The 17736-nt window shown below is 40.8% G+C and overlaps 2 long non-coding RNA genes across 2 annotated transcripts in view; one reads left to right on the top strand and one right to left on the bottom strand.

Moving 5' to 3' along the window:
• Positions 1-15940, bottom strand: part of LOC149783824 (uncharacterized) — a 34700-nt gene extending 18760 nt beyond the window's left edge. Inside the window, exons 1-2 of the long non-coding RNA XR_016413688.1 lie at positions 15620-15940; positions 13244-13402 (exon numbers count right to left, since the gene is read on the bottom strand). This is a non-coding gene — a long non-coding RNA (uncharacterized LOC149783824). The remainder of the gene's footprint in view (positions 1-13243; positions 13403-15619) is intronic.
• Positions 1-17736, top strand: part of LOC149783819 (uncharacterized) — a 233072-nt gene that overhangs the window by 42424 nt on the left and 172912 nt on the right. The gene's annotated exons all lie outside the window — the stretch shown is intronic.

Here is a 17736-nt window from a genome sequence, read left to right as displayed (position 1 = left end):
CCCAACGCTTTTTCGATCGAAACAAAGTCGCTTTGGTCCAACTGGCCGATCCCCGCATCGACACTCAAACCAAAAAACAAATCATTTTGAAACCTGGAGGGAGCGGTACTCTAGGAGGGGTCATCATTCGCTCACTCTTAAGATGGGATCCTAATGCCCCCAAAGTTATCCCCAAGACAAAAGTCCAACGAAGCCCCAAGAAGAAAAAGAAAAAGACCAGGTCCCCAAGAAGAATAACTTCTCCAGTGGCAGGACCCTCCTCTTACCAGACACCACCACCCCGGAAAAAGAAAAGAAGCCCCCAGAAAAAGAAACAGAGAAAAAGTCCCCAGAAAAAGAAAAGTCCACAGAAGAAAACTAGTCGCAAGAGAGGCACTTCGGCCAGGACGCAACCTTACACTCGCAAACCACGACCTGCCACGGCAGTGACTGCGTCTCCGGCATCCTCACGTTCATCCACTTCTCCGTTGATGACACCCAGAACTGAAGAGTACTTGGAGACGTTGATCACACCAAGAACATCTCCGTTGATGACCCCCAAAAGAACTTCCCCAGTGGCAGGACCCTCCCATTTAGCGGCAGTGGCTGCTGCTCACAAAGTACCTTCTCCCAAAATCAAAGTCCAAGAAAGATCGGGCATGTTACAAAGTTTACTGGATTTGTCCAAGCAAGAACTGGCTCGATTTAGTCCGTTGCGTACCCCTGCACGACGTGTCATGCCTGTCCTCAAACTGATAAAACGTAAAGACAATCAGTGGCGACGCGTTCCAGTATAAAAAGAGCCTGTGACCAAGTCGGGGTATCAGTGAACTTGTAAAAAAGATGTCACCTCCAAGAAGCCACAAAAGAAAGAGACAAAGGCAGACGCGTCATCCGACAAAGCGCTTAGCCAAGCATCGACATTACCCTAAGAAAAGACACAGTCGTTCCAAGAAAAAGAGGCGTCAACAAAGGGGAGGATTCCTTGGTGATTTTGGGAAAAACATTGTCACCTTTATGACAAAGCGATAGTCCCAAAAAAAAGATAAAAGGGTGTGCGTTAAGTCATCGACGTTAGTGTCTGTTCGGTGAATGTCCCGGAACCCACAAGCAAAAAATGTCACCCTCCAGAAAACCCCAAGGAAAGAAAAGGAAAGGACTGCCACCACGTTTAGCTAAACATGGGGACCTGTTATCTGTCCTGTCCAAAGCTTCTTCACCCCTACGAAAAAAACTCATTCAAACGGCCTCCAAAGAGGTCATCGATACCGTGTGCGAATGTTGTTTGAACGTTTTGAAAGGCACGATCCCTTTGTCCAAACACCAGAAACAATGCTTAGGCAAACATCGTCACGTTCTTCGCCAAATGGTTCAAAAGAAAATTCCCATTCGTCAAAAAAAGAAGATGTTGGTCCAACGTGGAGGCATTTTACCTCTCTTGTTAGGCCCCATACTGAAAGGAGTCTTGGGAACCATGTTGGGAGGACTGGTGGGAGCAAGATAAAAAGGCCTCGGAAGTTCCAAGATCTCAGAATCGACCCCTGACAACCCCATGGAAGGACGAAAACTAGCTTTAGTGCCTTACAAACGATGGATGGAATACCATCGGTGGCAAGAACAACGCACCCCGCATTTACCTCCCAATCCCAATTTGAGCGAGATGTCCCAGTTACAACACGAATTGCAATCCTTGATGGATCGCCAAGATTTGTCCGAAACAGAAAAATCGCAAAAGTACGGTCAACTCTTGCAACGACTGCAACTCTTTCACCAGAAAGCTTTAGACGAAACAGCTTTACCCACTCTAAAAGATTTTAAGACCTTGATGAAAAGTCCAGCACCATCATCATCATTACCCCCACCACCACTATCATCCCCATGGGTCACCAGAGATGCTACCCCACAAAGACCTGAGGAAGAAGAGATGCGCGAAGTGTTTCAAACACCGTCAGCAGCTCCCATTTCGAGCAAGATTGCAGCATCCTTGTTGACCCCGTCCCCCACACCCCAACGAGAAGAAATGAAAGCTTGGGTTAAAAAGATGATGTCCACGCCTCCTTCGACAGAAGTGAAAAAGAAAGAAGGGAAACCAGAAGCGAAAAAAGAAAAGAAAACCAAAGCCATTCCATTGCCACCTCCACCACCACCACTACCTTCTACTTCTACTCCCGTAGCCCATCGGACACGTAAATCCGTTTCCAAACCACCCTTTCGACCCACCCAAAGTAGCATCACCGAAGAGTGGGTGACTTATTAACACAGCAAAAAAAAATGGAAAAAGTCTTAGCTAGCATTTACTACGATCCCTCGCATCCTGCAGGTTACGCAGGAGTTCAAAAATTGTATCGTGCTGCCAAAACGCGACTGAAAAGTCTCCGTTTACCTCAAGTGCAACGATGGTTACAAGAACAAGCTACCTACACTTTGCACAAACCCATTCGACGCAAGTTTGTCAGAAGTCGCACCCAAGTGGAAGGCATCGATCATCAATGGCAAGCCGATTTAGCCGATGTCTCTCATTTGGCCAGCTACAATCGTGGCTACAAATATTTGTTCTGTGTCATCGACGTCTTTTCCAAATTTGCTTGGGTCGTGCCCTTGACTTCCAAATCGAGCAGCGAGTTAGTGCGAGCCCTGCAACGGGTGTTGAAACAAAGCGGTCGTCACCCTCTTCGATGGCAAACGGACAAAGGCACCGAATTTCTGAACCAAGCTTTCCAAAAAGAATTAAAGAAACGTGACATTCATTTTTTTACCACCGAGAATCCCGAAACCAAAGCCAGCATCGTGGAACGTTTTCAACGCACTTTGAAAGAACGCATGTGGAAATATTTTACGCATCACCACACTCTGAAGTACATCGACATCTTACCGCATCTGGTGCAAGCGTACAACCAATCTTACCATCGAAGCATCGGACGTGCCCCGCAAGACGTGACTCCCGACAACGAAGTGTTGGTGTTTGAGCGTCTGTTCGGTACGTCCCCGACGAGGGCTGTCCCCAAGAAAAGTGGAGAGTTGACCGTAGGAGATTGGGTGCGCATTGGCAAAACCAAACGCACTTTCGACAAAGGTTACTTACCTAACTGGACGACCGAATTGTTTCGCGTCACTGGACGAGTACATGGCCGTCATCCTGCCGTCTATAAATTGGAAGACATGAACGGAGAAGTGCTCAAAGGAACGTTTTATTTGCCCGAGTTACAACGTGTCACCAAAAAAGAAGACGACGTGTACGACATCGAAAGCATTCTCGAACGCAGAACCCGTAAAGTGGGCAAACGACGTGTCAAAGAAGTCAAAGTACGTTGGAAAGGATATCCACCCAGTTTCGATTCTTGGATCGACGCTTCACAAGTCATCGACTATAAAAAGAAGTGACCATCATGCCCTTTCACACAGCAGACGCAGCTACGTCGACCACTCCTCCTTCACCTAGTTCTTCTGTGCAAGATTTACAAAAACAACCCTTGTGGGTGTGGTGTGGAGAACGTGTGCCTAAAACGCAAATCGTCTTTTTCTGCCAAATCTTCGTGGTGTATTGTGTCATCGGGGCAGCCATCGCCAATTTGAGTTTGCAACAAGGAGACAAACAATTGTGGACCATTTTATTGAGCAGTTGCATCGGTTACCTGCTTCCCAATCCCTCCCTGAAATTCTCCTCGAACGGGAACGTTGTGTCCAGTGCCAGTGCCAGTCACCACTCCAACAACCACAACCAGAACCCCATTTTGGGCGGAGACACACCTCTGACGTCCAGTAATATCCCCTCGGACAGCCACAGAACTCTGGAATTATGAGTCACCAAAACCAATTTTACTTAACTTTACCCAGTGACAGTTCCATGGAGGTGTTTCCCCACAACACGTTGTGCTGTTACACGGCCAAATTACCTCAAGCCATCCCCTTAGATCACGAAGCCCATTGGGAAGTGGCTTTAGTAGAAATGATTCACCCTACACAAATCCAAAACATCACCGAAAAACAAAACTTTTTTGAGGTGGAAATCCTGAACCAACAATTACAAGAAGCCATGACTGACATCGGGTTTTCAGGGATCACAAGACCAGCCAGCAAACCAACCTTCAGTATCTACACCGTGAAAATTCCAGCAGGGTTTTATTTTAGTGGTCAACATTTGGTGGACACTATTGTGGACAGGTTCGAGTTCGCCTTTGGCAAAGCCCTGAACAAAGTCAAAAAAAGTGTCACCCTGGAGTACCATAAAGTGGCTCGTCGCTTACTGATGAAATTTCCAGATACGGACTCATTGTCCTTCAGGTTCAATGGTATTTTGTTTGAAATTTTGGGTGGACATTCAACAATGGTCACAAACAATTGGAGCCCCAAGATCAACAGTAATATGGATTTTTACAAAGCTTTTGGAAAACCGGTAGAACTGAACCAAGGAATGAATTTAATGTTCGTGTACTCCGATGTGGTGGAGTATAACGTGGTGGGACACACCTCCGTTCCATTACTGCGTGTCATTCCTTTCAAAGTGGATTCTACCACGAACGTTGACGAGGAAGGTGGAAACACTTACCACGTCCACCGCGAATTTGTCCATCCTCACTATTTGCCGGTCAGCAAGTCGTATTTGGACACGGTCAACATTACTATAAAAGGAGATTTGGGACAAAATATTCCATTCACCAAAGGAAAAGTCACGGTGAAACTCCATTTTCGAAAACGGTTCTCTCACGACTCGTAAGTCATGTATCCAGTGTACCGAGGGGTGGCTCAGCAGCGAGGACACGGTTTAGGAGACATGTTAAAATCGGCCTTTCGTTCGGTGGCCCCGGTGTTGAAACCGATGGTGACACGCGGATTGCACGCCTTGAAAGATGCGGCACTGACGCAAGGCAAAGAATTTCTCCAAAATGTCATCATCGACAAACAAAACCCTAAAGAAGCCTTCATGAGGGCAGGCAAAAATGTCTTGCTGCAAACGGGCAAAGACATTTTAGGCCGACGAGTGACACCTATAAATGCCCTGCACGCTACCGAGTCAAGCATTCAGCAAGGACAAGGCAGAAAGAGACGAAGAAGAAAACACCCTTTCACCAGACTTCAAGCGAGAAAGGCCAAGAAAAGAAGAACCGTTCGAGACTTAGACGTTTTCGATTATTGAGAAAAGAGACAAAAAAAATGATGCACCGAGAATCTTGCGCTTGTTCCAAGACAGAACTGGATCTGTTTGCCATGCCCCCTACCATGATGACGATGCAAGAATCCCAGTGGGTGGAATTTCACCCCGTCTCCTCATTGACAGCCTCAGCTCCCATCGAGTTTGAAATCAAAGGACAGCCCGAAGATTACATCGATCTGAATAGCAGTTACTTGTACTTGAAAGTCAAAGTTGTCGATGAGGACAATTCGACCCTAGATGGCGATGAGGTAATAGCTCCCGTCAACAATTTCATGCATTCCTTGTTTAGCGGAGTGGACTTGTACTTGAACAACAAACTGGTCAGCAGCAGCATGGATACTTACCCTTATCGAGCGTACCTGGAAAATCTCTTGACGTACGGAATAGATGCCAAGAACACTCATCTCAATGCCTGTGTGCTATGGGAAGCTGACGAAGCAGGCCAGTTTGAAGAATTCGAAATTATTACAAATGATAAAGATAAACCATACAATGAGGGATTTACAGAACGAAGAAAGAGAATCAAAGATGGACAGAGTTTAGAACTGATGGATCGTTTGCATTTGGACATGTGGTTACAAGAGAAATATTTGCTAAACGGGGTCAATGTCCGCCTGAGACTGAATCGTAGCAGTGCCGCTTTCCATTTGATAGGTAAAACTGTTTGCAAAACTGTCATCGAGGAAGCCAGGCTCTACGTACGACGCGTAGAAGTGTTACCTAAAGTGGGTAACGACATCAGTCAGACGTTGAGCAGAACGACCGCTAAGTATCCCATCCGACGCGTGGAAGTGAAAACCTTCACCATTCCCAAGGGACAACGATCCATGATCGAAGATCATCTGTTTCAAGGACAGCTACCCAAACGTTTGATCGTTGGTATCGTCGAAAATACAGCCTTCAACGGAGATTTGAGTAAAAATCCTTTCCACTTTCAACACTTTGGCGTGTCCAAGATCGAAGTCAGTCGCGATGGCAAGACCTTGTGTACCCGACCTTTCGAACCTGACTTTGAGAAGAAGAATTACTTGAGATCGTACTTGTCCCTGTACGAAGCCACCGGCCAGTTAGGAACCAACACCAGTCACGGTATTACGTACGAGGATTACACAGGAGGCTATGCTTTGTGGGCTTTCGATTTCACTCCAGACCAAGGCAGCGACGAGGGACATTTCCACCCTATAAAATCTGGCCAGATTCGTGTGGAAATTCAATTTGCAAACCGAATCCCTGATGAAACGGTGAACGTCATTCTGTATGCAGAATTCGACAATACCATAGAAATCAACAGTTTGAGAGAAGTCATTCTAGATTACTAGAAACCATGGAAGACTGTTATCCCTCTTTACCTAGTGGAGAAACTTTGGACATGAAATGTGAGGAGACTGTGGAAGAAGTGATCATGATGAAGTCAAGATGGCCAGAACAAGAAGCCCATTTAGTCTCCTGTTTTGCCAAACACTTGGTTGACAAAATGACGGAATTGATCAAGAAAAATTGCTATGGATGTCAAAACGATCATCCCAGTCAAATTCAACACGATAAATGCCTGATGTTGAGTCAAGAAGAAAAATTGGACGAGTATCTGGACGAAGCTTGGAGCCTCATCTCGAACAAAGACGTGTTGCACCAGTGGTATAAAGACTTGCGTGAACATTCTTGTCCACCATTAACCACTCAAGAGATCCATCGTATCGAAGCTCTCCTGAATCAGAGTGAGGAAACAGAACGAATAACCGTTTATTCGTCAGACATTTTCAAGCAAAAAGTCAGAATCGAATTGACGACTTATTATTACCTGTGAAGAAGAAAAAAACGACACAGATGGATACCTGGGAACTTTATTACCTTCTGAACCACAGTTCGTATACGGCTTCTTGGAATCCTGTCGTCTGTGCTAAAGATGAACTCCCTCATCGCAAACCTAAAGACCATCAAGCTTACGTGATCAACACGGACGACAGTCATCTCCCAGGAACCCACTGGGTAGCCGTTTACTTTCCTCAAGAAGGATGTGTGGAATATTTCGATTCGTACGGATTGCCCCCTTTGGAAGACGATATCATCGACTTTATGAGAAGAAATGCTCAGACCACCCGATTCAATAATGTGAAATTACAAGGCACAGATTCCTTGGTGTGTGGACAGTACTGTGTGTATTTTCTGCATCATCGCAGCCTGGGCTATTCCTTAGAACATTTAGTGACTCATTTTGATCCTCGTTCTTCTGCTAGAAACGATGTGAAAGTAGATCGATGGTTTTGTGACCATTATGCTTATCTTTTGTCTCAAGCTAGGAAACGTAGTGTCCATCAATGGCCTAATGATTTCCAACAGTGGAAATCACAATTTCATTCACAACGTTGTCAGCCCTGTTTAAAGTAGATTGTATTTGAAGAAAAAAATGTTTGTGATTTGAAAAAAATTGTTTGATGTTATAGTGTTGGATTATTGTTAAAAATGTTGTTGTTTAGTGTTAAGTGATTTTTGAATAAAAAAATGTTGTGTTTTGAAAAAATGCTTTTGTCTTTTGTTTAGCTATAAGAATGTTGAATTGATGCTCTTTCATTTCTTACTATCCCTCTCATGACACTCACTGAACGTTGCGGCTCGAAAACCGTGTGGGGGATGTTTTCCTTCACGTCCGCGCTTTCACTTTAAGAACCGGGGTTGTTTCCAGTCTAACCATCCATTGTCGACTCATCCTCCTACGAAGATGTGCTCCAAACTAGCTAAGCTCAACGAAGCCTACGTGAATTTGCATAGGGTCAGACACAGTCTGATACCGAAGCCAGAAGAAATAGAGAATGTGAGAATGTTAAAAATCACTGAAGACCTGATAGAAGAGCTCTTCAGAGAAGAAGTGAACAGGGAGAAAGAAGAATGGACAGAGAAGTACAGACTTCAAAAACAGCAGCAACAGCAACAACAGCAGCAGCAGCAACCTGAACCTGACAGAGGCTTTGTCGATTGCCGTATCGACACCAAAGAGTTCTTCTTCTCTTTCCGAAGAAGCAGACCTATTGCCAGAAAGTCTATAATCAGAGGACATCGCATTCTTAGAAACTAAAAAAAAGAATGCCATAGCAAAACAAAAAACAGCCCTTTTCAGGGCTACCCAATACTCTAGAAAAGAAATAACTATTAATTTGCCAATGTGTGTAAGTGGAGTAGTGTGTATATAAACACTAACTCTTTTATAAAAAATGTGAGGGTATGTGTTTGTGTGTTTGTGTGTTTGTGTTTGTAAGAGCTCAAGTAACTTGGTATGGATAGTAGATTAAAATGATGTTAGTTTTTTGGCTGTTAGAGGTGTATATTTGGGGTTAGATTGGATTGATTTGCGTATGTGGATAGTCTATTGAAGTGATTAATAAAAAATTTTAGAATAGTGAGTGAGTGTTTCTTTTAGGTCCGCGCGTTGTTGTTGATTTTGGTCACGATCTAGGTAAGATCCATTTTATGTTTTTAGGGGATGTTTTCCATCACGTCCGCGCTTTCACTATAAATTGAAACTCGTTTGGCAGTCCAGCTACCCTTGTTGATTGATCAACACAGCCAGAAGAATGACTAGCAGAATAGTGAAACTGTTAGAACTCCAGATGCACCTGGAATATGCCAGGCGGATAGTAAACGAACTATCAGCGGAGGCTATAGTAGAAGAAGCAAGAATAAAGAAGGAAGAAGAGGAGAGAAGACAGAGGGAAGAAGAAGAAAAGAAAAGAGAAGAGAGGATGTCGTTCAATATTCCCGAGACAGAGGATTGGGGTGTTGAAGCGAATCATCCTCCCTCTGCGCTCCCCAGAAGAAAGGTGAAAGAAGACTGGGGAAGAAGATGCGTGTGCGGCGCCAGGCCAGGACGGTGCAACCATTAGATAGGTGCATCTGGAGTTTAAAAAAACAGCCCTTTTCAGGGCTACCCAATACTCTAGAAAAGAAGTAACGATAGATTTGCCAATGTGTGTAGGTAGAGTAGTGTGTATATAAACACTAACTCTTTCTTAAAAATTTTGAGGGTATGTGTTAGTGAGTTTGTGTTTGTAAGAGCTCAGGTATGTTAGTGTGAATAGTAGATTATGGGTTTCTTAGCGTATGTGAAGAGTAAAGTTAGGGTTTTATTATATGAAATGAGAAAGTAGGGGATGTTTTCCTTCACGTACGCGCGTTGTTGGGTCATGATCTAGGTAAGATCCATTTTATGTTTTTAGGGGGATGTTTTCCTTCACGTTCGCGCTTTAAGTATAAAACTAACAGTGTTTGCCATTGGAGCCCATTCTACGGAATAAGCAAACAAGAAGATGCCAGCAGCTTCAGCTTTGTACAACAACCTTATGGGAAGTTGGTATTGGATGGTGGATGGATTGAATGTAGCAGAAAGGCTTGAACAGGAATGGAGGCATGCAGTGACAAAAGACTTCGTCTCAAGACAAGTAACCAGCCTCCACTTAGCCATCGATATAGTAAAAGAAATGATAGAGGATGAGGAGAAGAGAATCAGAGGTTTAATTAACCCACCGTATGTGAAAGTGGGTAAGTTGAAAGAAGCGATAGTTTATGTGACAAGTGTAAGGTGTTTTTTAGAAGACATTGTGGAATGGACAGATTGGTGTTTCGCGAAGTGGGGCTTAGACAAGCTTAAGAAAGCGGAAGAAGTAATGAGGAATGTGCTGACCGAAGAGGTCAAGAAGATCAAAGAAAAGTGGTCAAAGGAAAGAAAAGAAGAAGAAAATAGAAAGAAAAAGGAAGAACTAGAGAAACTAAATGCAAACTGGATGAAAATCCAAGAGAAGTTCCGAGCCATGGGTCACCCGGACTGGTTGCCGGAAACAGAAAAGAAAAAGAAGAAAGGAATGATGGACAAAATAAGAGGATGGTGGAAGAAGTTAAGAAGTTAAAAGAAGAAAAAACCCAAAGGCCCTTTTCAGGGCCAGCCATATTTCTCGAAAAGAGATAGTCTTTGAATTGCCTACCCCTTTTTTTATTTTTTTAAAATTTAAAAAAAAAATCCCATGTTAATTTCCTTTGTCGCTATATGTTCCCACGATTTTTCTCCATGTTCAAATCCCCTTGTCGCTCAACAGTCCCACGATTTTTCTCCATGTTAAATTTCCCTTGTCGCTATATGTTCCCACGATTTTTCTCCATGTTAAATTTCCCTTGTCGCTATATGTTCCCACGATTTTTCTCCATGTTAAATTTCCATTGTCGCTATATGTTCCCAAGGGGTCCTGTAATGCTAATTTTCATTGTCGCTATCCTATCCCACATAACTACTCCTGTGATCTCTTCTTGATGACATCTTCTGTTTGATTCTAAACAATGATCAATTCGATCTAAATAATGCAGTAATTTCACATCATCCACATAGATTCCATCCATATTAACAAACTAAATTGAAATTATCGTGTTGAAATTGTATATAGTGTTTTTTGTATATATAAATAAAAATGTATGCCAGTCTTGTTTGAAAATACAGAGAATGTTTCCCTTTTTCTAAAATGAAATAATCAAAGATCTGCATGTCAATCTTCAGTTTAGATAATTTTATTGATAAGAATATGCTTTAGAATTTAAAATGTCCTACAAAAAGAAAATATTGTATCTTTAATATAATTACACTGGTCAACAGTGAAATCATTACTGACTTGAAAAGGCCCTAATCTGTAGTATTTGGTTTTCCGAACACGAATATAACCGTGAAAAATTTGTATTGGCTCTCGTTTTGAAGATATTCATATACCTCATTTTCTATGTTTCACTGTGTAAATTTCTCCAGTAGGACTGCAGCAACATCCGGAATAATGATGTAACATTGCATAATACCATCATGCTCACATCATCCACAGTTGATTGCATCATTTTCTGATGCAATGCAATACTAATGCCATGCGGCTGCTGAAGTAAGTTGACGTCAGCAGTGTACTATACATGTGTAGGCCTATTATACTAATGCCAGGCGGCTGCTGAAGCTGACGTAAGCAGTGTACTATATAAAGCCCAATCAGATAGGTTCAGCATTTAAAATATTTTAGACGTTGTGCGAGACAGTTCAAGCTACTGTTACATAAAACTTATTATTTTATCCATTTACGTACAATAAAGAACAGTAATGCCTCGAAAGTGTGTTAATACCGCGGACAATTTTTGCTATATTTGTGGGGAAGTGACATTTGCCAACCAGAAGAAAAGTATCAATTCTCAAGTGAAGAAGGCATATCATCTTTACTTCGGATGCAAGGTTGGTGACCAAGACAAGCCTTGGGCTCCGCATATATGCTGTGCTACATGTACAACACAGCTTTCACAGTGGTTGAATTGCAAAAGGTCATCAATGCCGTTTGCAGTCCCAATGGTGTGGAGAGAGCCATGCAACCACCTAAATGACTGTTACTTCTGCTTGGTTCCTCCTCTTTCCGGCGGAATAACGAAGCGAAAGAAGTCGAGAATAGTCTACCCAAACATTCCGTCTGCATTGAGACCAGTTCCACATGGTGAGGGACTTCCTATTCCAGAACCTCCAGCAGAATATTCTCTTGATTCATCTGACGAAGACAAAGGTGAGTCGACCTGTTCTTCTCCTGGTCCATCAGCATGCAGTGATCCAGATTTTCACTGTGGTGCATCATCAACCCCACACAGAATAACACAGGAAGAACTAAATGACCTGATTCGTGATTTGGACTTATCAAAGAACAAGGCAGAATTGCTAGGATCAAGACTCCAACAATGGAATCTTCTAGAAGAAGATGTCACAATTACTGCATATCGAAAGCGCCACCAGCAATTGGAGCCTTTCTTCAGAAAGGAAAGTAATCTGATATTCTGTTCCGATATTGAGGGCCTCATGAATGCTTTAAAAATCACTCATGACCCACAAGAATGGAGACTATTTGTGGACTCTTCGAAACTGAGTCTCAAGGCTGTGCTTTTGCACAATGGAAACATTCTTCCATCTATTCCAGTAGCGTATGCTGTCCACATGAAAGAGACATACGATAACTTAAGGCAGCTACTGAATTCCATTGAGTATAACAAGTACAGCTGGCACCTCTGTGGTGATTTGAAGGTAGTTGCCCTTTTAATGGGACTGCAGCAAGGATATACAAAATACATGTGTTTCTTATGCGAGTGGGATAGCCGAGCAAGGGAAATGCACTACATGAGGAAGGAATGGACTCACAGGCAGAATGTAGCCATTGGAGAGAAGAATATCCAACACCCAGCTCTGGTTGAGGCTCAGAAAATCTTGCTACCACCCCTTCACATCAAACTAGGTTTGATGAAGAACTTCGTGAAAGCCATTGACCGGACTTTGCCAGCATTCCGATACCTGCATGAAAAATTCCCTCGACTCAGCGAAGCAAAGATTAAAGAGGGAGTTTTTGTGGGTCCTCAGATTCGAGAGCTTTTCAAAGATGACCGGTTCAACAACTTGCTGGAAGGTGACGCGAAACAAGCATGGAATGCTTTTCGCCTAGTTTCTACAAACTTCCTCGGAAATGTTAGGGCAGAAAACTATAAGGAACTAGTAGAAGACATGTTGGTGAAGTATAAGAAACTTGGCTGCAATATGTCTCTAAAGATTCACTTCCTTCATTCCCATTTGGATTTCTTTCCTAGCAACTGTGGTATTGTTAGTGATGAACACGGCGAACGTTTTCATCAAGATATCGCAACAATGGAACAAAGATACCAGGGAAAATGGTCCACTACAATGCTGGCTGACCACTGCTGGACACTCCTCAGAGATGCTCCCGAACAGCTGTACAAGAGACAGGCGAAGAAATCTAAGATGTAGTCAATGACTTGATTTTTTATAGGTAGGCTATTACAGTTGACCTTTTACTATTGGAATGCATTTCGTTATGTAAACATTAATTTCTTGCAGATTACAAAAAAACTAGAGCCAATTTTGCAATTTGACTGTCATATTCGTGTTCAGCACATAAAAATTGATAAGAATTGACTAATTTTATTTCAGTAACATGACTTTTGTAAAAATTTGTTGTCCAGTGTTATCAGTATGATCATTATTAATAACAACACAGCAAACAAACATCATCGTCTTCTTTATGATAATCATTATCATCATCATAAATGATAGATGCGTACCTTCTTCAAACGTTCTAAACCTATGATGTAGTCGAAAGAGGACCCGTCGCAAGCGCTGCGACACGACACACAAACATAGTCCAGGGGTATTCTCCGCCATAATTTGCAGTCTGGTTCATCAATGACCTGACATTTGTAGTGCGCCCACGTCTGGCTTGTCTAGAAAATTTACGAAAAGAAAAAGTCAAATGAATTTTAATGGCCAATGATAGCATTGTATTACACCATACGCCGTAATCCTAATGTCAACTTTTTTTAATATATAAAAGCCTTCTAAGAAGATTATGTTATTATATTCGACAAATAAAAGGAAATTTTGGACCACATATTCCAAAATAAAACAAGTATCCCCTTCTTTTATAACTTATCTAAATTATGGGTAACATATTTCAGCTGACATTTACATGTATGTATGTGCATGAATATATATTTTTACTTATTTAATATTATATAGGAAGATAAAATGATTAACATTTTTATGCTTATTAAAGTGATTTCACGAAATTTAAAAAAATAAATAAAAATAAAATAATAACTACCGTATTTTACAAAATGTTTTTGTAACGTAGAATGGTAACGTATGTATCGTAGTGTAAAACACGGAAATGTGTTAAAGTTCAAACAACGTTTAGCCATTCCTCAAGACACTTTATCTTAATGCAATCGTTTTCATTGATTTAAGAAGACATCATATAATTAACACAGCCTTACAACAGAAATTAATAAATTAGGTAAGATGAAAAAGTCACTTACCTCACAGTAAATACAGTCCGTCTTACAATCCAGAGAACAAACAGAACAAGTATACTTCTTCGACATTTTCTCAGCGAACGCAAAGTACAAATAAAAGCAAGAATATACAGACCGCAATATATAACTTTTAATCTAGAATTTGTATACGCAACAATTATCATCATTTATTTTTTTAGTTTCAATACAAACTATGGATTGGTGAAGATATTCTTCTTTGATGTCGGGACCCTGAGTGGCCGAGTGGTCTAAAGCGTTCTCCGTTACGGATCACTGCCATCTCACCTCTGTCTGCGCCGGTTCGAGTCTCAGATTCAGCCAATGTGGGTATGTGAGAAAGCTTGCCAGTAGCTTCTCGTCGGTCGGTGGTTCTTTCCGGGGTTTTCCCGGGTTCTTCCTCCACCATTATTACTGGCCGCCATGTGTAGCCTATCGTGTGCTGAAAAATGGCGTTAAACTCCACAACAACTACTTTGATGTCGCTGTTCAGACATGGTCACAAATTTGTAACTCGATAATTAATTGTAAGATAATCACCGCATTCACAACTCTCCGTATGTTACCTACACACAAATGATTAATTATTATTGTGCAAAAGAACAGTTATAAGAAACGTGAGAATTAAGTCAATTTATCCATCGTGGACATTACAATATCGGCTTTGATTGAAGTTGACAGATAAAAGAACCGCAATCGGCTTATTAATGGTCACCTTGCTTATGCCAGATGTACATAATTATATCTTGACCGGTGCTGACGATATTTTCTGTTAATCCAGTTCAGGCGAATGAATGCTTTTTCCTTCCAGAAAGGCTTCAAAGTCAATATCCTTTCAAACTCTATACTTCTTGTTACATTTCATAAAATCGAAGTAGTGATTTACTAAACGAACCTAGAACACTCGTTATTAAAACTATATGTTAAATAATTTTGAAAATCAGTTATTACACATTATAATTTCATTTGTGAAACAGAAATACTATTTGCAACTGATAATAAATTATACTCTATCCATTTCGCAGATAAGTATCTAAATGAACTTTTCGTAACTTTTCGCAACTTTTCGTAACTTTTCGCATTTTAGTCGTACCGCCCTTTCACTGTACATATACATGATTGCAAAGGGATAAGTGGAAACGTTGAAAAGCAGCAAATTTAGAGTAAAACAATGCTCCTAATACATAGTTTCAAATGCAGTGATCTTACTTGTTCCTTCTTCAGTCAGACGTGTATCTTACAGGGTCTATGCAAATACATAAGAAAGTCGGCAAATGTAAAGTAAAATGCATGCTCTCTAAGGATGTGATGTGATGTGATTTGGATTTTTAACGTAGCTTTAACAATTTTTCAGCCATATCGCTACGATGTCTGCAATGTGGCAGTTTATAGTGGCTCTCTAAGGAAACTAAAAATATGTTTGCTTCAAATGCATTGATCTTAATTGTGACATGCACATCCTTCTTTAATAAGACGTGTACAGGACAGTGTCTGCACAAATAAATCAGACGCTTATAAATGCTTTGGTTTAGATTTCTAGTCACTGTCGCATGTACGGTCATGCAATTTCACGTGTGCATTTACCTCATGTTCACACCTATAAAAAAAAATGTTTTTGTTGCGACTTACGTTTCTTGTTCAACTGGCTATCATACTTTTCCGGGTTATGTACTCTACAGGCAAAGCAGTCGAGTCATCATTCAAGAGACTTTATACTTGTTGGCTCGTTATTATCACAGTCTCGGTTTTTATGTGAGATTGTAAACATTTCTCACAAAAAAAGTGTGCGCACGGCAGCTGTCTGGGTATGTTGAACTGTTCCAAACAAATTGGGCAACAAGGTCCATCGTCATTCTCTATTTTAGCAGCCGCCATCTTTAACATTAAACCGTATTATAACCCTGATTGGAAAATATCTAAATCTTCTCTTTGATGAATGTATTTGGATTTTTTTTTTACAAGTACCTCTTCGCTTGAATAACGTTTGTTGTTACTTCCTATATTGAACCTGTTGGACATGGGCATGCTCGATTGGTATATGACGACTAATGTTAAATGTGCTCCAGATGTTCCGACTTTCCCTTCCGCACTGTTCCAAAAGTTATGCTTCAGATGACGCAGACTGTATCTTTATTATGTTACCTTTTAAACAAAATAAACTCTAGCAGAATAATTATCACTATATCGTATCTACATTGTTTGTCAGTACTGAACTTTTCAGTGTGTCCAAACCCTAACCAATCACACCGTAATCCAATGCAGCTTGAAAGATGAATTCGATGAAGTTCATGTCATAGTTTATCCAGCATTTTTAAAGAAAACAAAGTGCAACGAGTCACAGATTCCACTCACAGGCGTGCATAAATGCATCTAAAGAATAGATGATTTTATTTAAAGAATGCAAATATTCAAGTCAAATATCACAACAAACCGAGAAAATACCAGTGTTCTACAAATAGACTGGGAGAACAGTCTTCGGCATTGATCTGGAACTGATAATTCTGACCTTAATCTATTCGTGTATTGTATGCTTTTTTATTTTCTGAAGTTAAAGAGTAGTTCCTTGTTGGACTGTCATTCATATTTTCATAAAGAAAGGTTTATCATAATAGCAGAATGGTGTATCTGAGACACATATGATGTAAATAGAATGATGTGCCAACACTTTCAAACTATCTTTCACACACACACACACACACATTATATATATATATATATATATATATATATATATATATATATATATATATATATATATAATACTTGCTTTGGTCTAGATTTCCAGCCACTGTGGCATGTACGGTCATGCAATTTCATGTGTGGATTTACTTCAACTTCACACCTATTAAAAACTAAATGTGTTTGTGGCGACTTACGTTTCTGGCTCAGCTGGCTATCATAAGTGTCCAGATTATGTACTCTACAGGAAAACAGGCGAGACATCACTCAAGAGATCTTAGTTCTGTTGGCTCGTTATTATCACAGTCTTTAAAATTTGTATTAAATTATAATCGTGAAGGAGGTGAATATATTTTTCATTTGAATTGAATTCTTGTTTCATGCAATAATCCAATCACATACTCCCTGATAACAATTCCATTCTAGTAGATTTCGATTGGGATTATACATATTACGACTGTGCAAATTCCCAAACACGCAAGGAAAATATTTCTCCATATTTTGCATGACACAATGTGCAATATGCAATCTGTATCTGTCTTCAGAAAAAAACACACACATTACTATTAGGGTGTGTAGACGAATGCTTTACAATTTCCATGCTACTACAAATATACTGCAATCATACATTTTCAGCACGCATTATACAATCTTCATTATTACTTCACCGCCCCTTCTCTCAAAACTGTCCACACTGTTCTAGAATAGAATCACGTGCTATCAGATGACGTTAGAGTGTCTGCTTTATCATTAGACTGGTTTTTTTACATTGAACTATCTTTCGCACCTTGATACAAGACCAAAAATCGTCTTACACTAAATATAGTGTACCCTTCTCTATAATATGTACATTTTGACTATGATAATATGTCTTTTTTCTATTCCTGTGCATGAATAGTGGTTGGGTGTGGCGGAACTTTGAGAGCAGCAGTTTTAAAGCAAACTACATCCACTCAAAGAAAACTAGCAACAATGTGGTTCAAATAGATTGTTTTCATTTGCTCCATGGGTATTCTTGTTCGATCAGTCAAGTAATTTATACTGTCTTTAAAGCATCACTTGCAGTA

Source organism: Sinohyriopsis cumingii, chromosome 14, assembly GCF_028554795.1.
Source record: "Sinohyriopsis cumingii isolate HCF-2022 chromosome 14, ASM2855479v2, whole genome shotgun sequence".
In the NCBI taxonomy this organism is placed as follows: domain Eukaryota; kingdom Metazoa; phylum Mollusca; class Bivalvia; order Unionida; family Unionidae; genus Sinohyriopsis; species Sinohyriopsis cumingii.
Note: the sequence above shows the minus strand (reverse complement) of the source record. Positions and strands in the feature narration are given on the sequence as shown.